Here is a 4,387-nt window from a genome sequence, read left to right as displayed (position 1 = left end):
GGTGACCTCGTCGCTGGCGATGCTCTCCGACTCCTTCCACATGCTGTCGGACGTGCTGGCGCTGGTGGTGGCGCTGGTGGCCGAGCGCTTCGCCCGGCGGACCCACGCCACCCAGAAGAACACGTTCGGCTGGATCCGAGCCGAGGTGATGGGGGCTCTGGTGAACGCCATCTTCCTGACCGGCCTCTGCTTCGCCATCCTGCTGGAGGCCATCGAGCGCTTCGTCGAGCTGCACGAGATGCAGCAGCCGCTGGTGGTCCTTGGGGTCGGCGTGGCCGGGCTGTTGGTCAACGTGCTGGGGCTCTGCCTCTTCCACTATCACAGCGGCTTCAGCCAGGACTCTGGCCACGGCCACTCGCACGGGGGTCACGGCCATGGCCACGGCCTCCCCAAGGGGCCTCGCGTTAAGAGCAGCCGCCCTGGGAGCAGCGACATCAACGTGGCCCCGGGCGAGCAGGGTCCCGACCAGGAGGAGACCAACACCCTGGTGGCCAATACCAGCAACTCCAACGGGCTGAAACTGGACCCCGCAGACCCAGAAAAACCCAGAAGTGGTGATACAGTGGAAGTACAAGTGAATGGAAATCTTATCAGAGAGCCTGACCATGTGGAACTGGAAGAAGATAGGGCTGGACAACTTAACATGCGTGGAGTTTTTCTGCATGTCCTTGGAGATGCCTTGGGTTCAGTGATTGTAGTAGTAAATGCTTTAGTCTTTTACTTTTCTTGGAAAGGTTGTTCTGAAGGGGATTTTTGTGTGAACCCATGTTTCCCTGACCCCTGCAAAGCATTTGTAGAAATAATTAATAGTACTCATGCATCAGTTTATGAGGCTGGTCCTTGCTGGGTGCTATATTTAGATCCAACTCTTTGTGTTGTAATGGTTTGTATACTGCTTTACACAACCTATCCATTACTTAAGGAATCTGCTCTTATTCTTCTACAAACTGTTCCTAAACAAATTGATATCAGAAATTTGATAAAAGAACTTCGAAATGTTGAAGGAGTTGAGGAAGTTCATGAATTACATGTTTGGCAGCTTGCTGCAAGCAGAATCATTGCCACTGCTCACATAAAATGTGAAGATCCAACATCATACATGGAGGTGGCTAAAACCATTAAAGACATTTTTCATAATCACGGAATTCATGCTACTACCATTCAGCCTGAATTTGCTAGTGTAGGTTCTAAATCAAGTGTAGTCCCATGTGAACTTGCCTGCAGAACTCAGTGTGCTTTGAAGCAATGTTGTGGGACACTGCCACAAGCCCATTCTGGAAAGGATGCAGAAAAGACCCCAACAGTTAGCATTTCTTGTTTAGAACCTAGTAACAATCTACAGAAGAAGCCCAGGAGGACTAAAGCTGAAAACATCCCTGCTGTTGTGACAGATTAAAAACATGCCAAACAAACAACCTGAATCATCTTTGTGAGTCTTGAAAAAGATGTGATATTTGACTTTTGCTTTAACCTGCAAGAGGAAAAAGACTCCATTGAAATTCTAAGTTTGCCAAGTAGTGTAATTGAAGTCCTTGTCTGGTCACACAGTTTAATTCTATTTTTGTAAGAACATAATGGGACTGCATAACAGAGTTCTATATTACAACTTTGTGATTATTAGTACAGAGTACAGCTATGCTGTGACTATTTTGGAAAGCCAGTTTTAACACTATGTTACATTTTTGTTTAAAGTAAGTTAAACCTTATATAACACAATGACATTTGATTTCTGGATTTTTCCCATTATAAAAATTAGGGGGGTAAATAAAATTGTTACTGGAAAAAAAAATTTAATTACATACTATTTAATATTTTTTAAAAACCATTTTCAATTTTAGTGTTCAAGATTCTTCTCTTTGCAATGTAAAGAATTAGTATTAGTTTTCACACATATTACATTTAGATCAACATATAAGCAAATGTGAAATAAATATAAATTATTTAATATTAAAAAATGCTTCTCAACTACTACATTCAACTGTTGCAAATATTGTGCTAATTGATGAATGTCTCTGGAACAACATTGTCAAACACATAGAAATGTAAGAAAGGGACACTCAGCACTACTGGGATGCAAAAATATATTGTATTCATGCTATCTGAAAGAAAGGAATCCACAGCTTAATTTGTACTGAGTGACGTTCGAATCCTCCCGGTGCTCTGAACTCCTGTTCCTCTCTGGCATCAGCAGTGGCACAGCCCACAATCCTACTTGGCACTGGACATAATCACCTCTTCTTTCAAGGACATAAAGGCAAGAAATAGAAAATGCATTTCTCCAGGACCTGAAGGACTTGGTCATGAGAGTGGGTATTTAGGGTTATAAATCATTCTGAGCCAATGCTAAGCATCAGAGCTTGAGTGACAGACACCCATGTATTCATTAAACTTGAATTTCCTTTATAGTGTTTGTGATATGCAGCTATCTCTACAGCACAGGATCCAGGGTAAGGACATGTGTTGTTCAGATGCAAGGGTGGTTGCATCTTTGTATACTTATAGCCTATCAGACTGCCTGGTACAGAAACAACAACAACAACAACAAAAGAAGTATTAGAGTATTAGTACTCATTTGGTTGCAATTCAAACTGACAAGCAAAATAAGGCAATGTGTTGACTTAGAGAACTGGAAAAATCTGAGGGTACATATTCAAGCACAACCAGATTCAGAACTTCAACTAACATTGTCAGGACACTGTCTCTCTGTTTGCTTTCTTCTGTACTGACTTCATTTTCATGAGGTGTCAGTGATAACCCACTGGTTTACATCATCCAGGTTTACATCTACTAGGTTAGCAACTCCAAGAGCAAAAAGTTTCAGAGCTAATGTTCCTTGGCTCTGATATGACTAGTATGCACATCCTCCCCGCTAGCATCATTCATCCTGGACATGGGATGTTTTGCTTTCATGAATGAGGTTTGAGCCACGTGGCCAAACCACCACTCAAAGCCAAGGCTTAGCGGTAGTCCCATCTAAACCACATAGAGTGAGAATGGGAGAGGAATAGTTCCCACAGGGAAATTGAATTGCTATAGCCAGAAAAATGAAAAAAGATGCTGAAGAAGCAATATAAAAACTGTTTGCTCAAAAGTACACAACAAATGTTTGTGGAACAAATACATGTACAAGTTAATATCATCACCTGCTCAGGGAAATGGAAAACAACTAATGGCAACACATTGTGATGTGACTTACAATAAAAGAATTGTACAGAATGCAGGGGAGACTTGAAGAAAGGACTGGACACTCCTCCCAAAAAGGTGAGGCAAGGAATGGGAAGGAAGGTCAGACTGACAGTCTAGAGAGTGAATGTCTTTCATATCATCTAAACATCCTACTCGTTCTACTGATCACCTTTGAAAAATTGAAAACCTATGAGTTTTATTGTACTGTGCTGCTAGGCTAGCCCCACCATTTCTTTGTCCTGTATGTTACTCTTACTTGGTTTTACCTCCATTTTGCTTGAGTACACTCACACGGAATTCCTTAGAAAGAATCTATGGGGGGTTAATATTATGAGGCTCTGCGTATCTAAACATGTATTCTGGCATCTTGTAATTCTAGTTTGTCTTTGTATATAAATCTGGGTTCAAATGATCTTTTTACAATATTTTCGGCAGAGGTTTTGTCATTGTCTTCTAAAATCCAATATTATTCAAGACATATCTCATTTGGGTCTGATTCTTCTTTTTAAGTACTCTGGGTTCCTTTTTATTCTTCCTTTTGGAAGCTTTTATATATTTTTTCACTTATACTTTAGGTTCCAACATTTTGCCATGGTGCGCTTAGGTGTGAGTCTTTTCTCATTCATCTTACTCAGTACTTGATTGGTCCTTTCAAATATGAAAGATTTCAGTATCTCTTCAGAATAGGAAAACGATTATATATTTTCTTTGGTACTTTCCTCACCTCCATTTTCTCTGTTCTCTCTTCCTGGAATACCTATAAGCCAAATGTGAGACTGTCTTAGAAAGATACTCTATGTCTCTTAGTGTTTCTCTCATATTTTTCTTCTCTTTTTTTCTCTTTCTTCTACTTCACAAAATTGCTATGGCTTCATGTTCCAGTTCTTCTGTTGCATTTTGTTTTATTCTGGTCAACATATTTTTAGTTTTCAGGAAGGTTATTTTTTCTTGTTCCTTTTCTTTTTCATAGCACATAGCTTTTCCTTTAGGGATGTAACAGAATTCCAAATCTCTTTGCAGACTTTACAAGGGGCTTGGGTTGTTTCAAGTCCTCCTGTCTTTCAGAGTATTTCTGTTTCCCCCAAGGACCTGTCTGTTCATGTTTGCTTTCTTCTGATGTTGTTAGTTTTTGTCATGTGTGTTATGGTCCTTGTTTGTACTTTATATTTAACAGTTAGGAAGTGGGAGGACTGACTGGGAG

The 4,387-nt window shown here is 40.7% G+C and overlaps 1 pseudogene across 1 annotated transcript; it reads left to right on the top strand.

The window, feature by feature from the left end:
- The first annotated feature begins 6 nt into the window (after positions 1-6).
- Positions 7-1,396, top strand: LOC105524114 (annotated as a pseudogene). Its single transcript, XR_001003700.1, has one exon. The product of XR_001003700.1 is annotated as a zinc transporter 1 pseudogene (transcript).
- Positions 1,397-4,387: the final 2,991 nt, after the last annotated feature.

This window comes from Colobus angolensis, unplaced genomic scaffold (genome assembly GCF_000951035.1).
Source record: "Colobus angolensis palliatus isolate OR3802 unplaced genomic scaffold, Cang.pa_1.0 Scaffold49, whole genome shotgun sequence".
Lineage (NCBI taxonomy): Eukaryota > Metazoa > Chordata > Mammalia > Primates > Cercopithecidae > Colobus > Colobus angolensis.
Note: the sequence above shows the minus strand (reverse complement) of the source record. Positions and strands in the feature narration are given on the sequence as shown.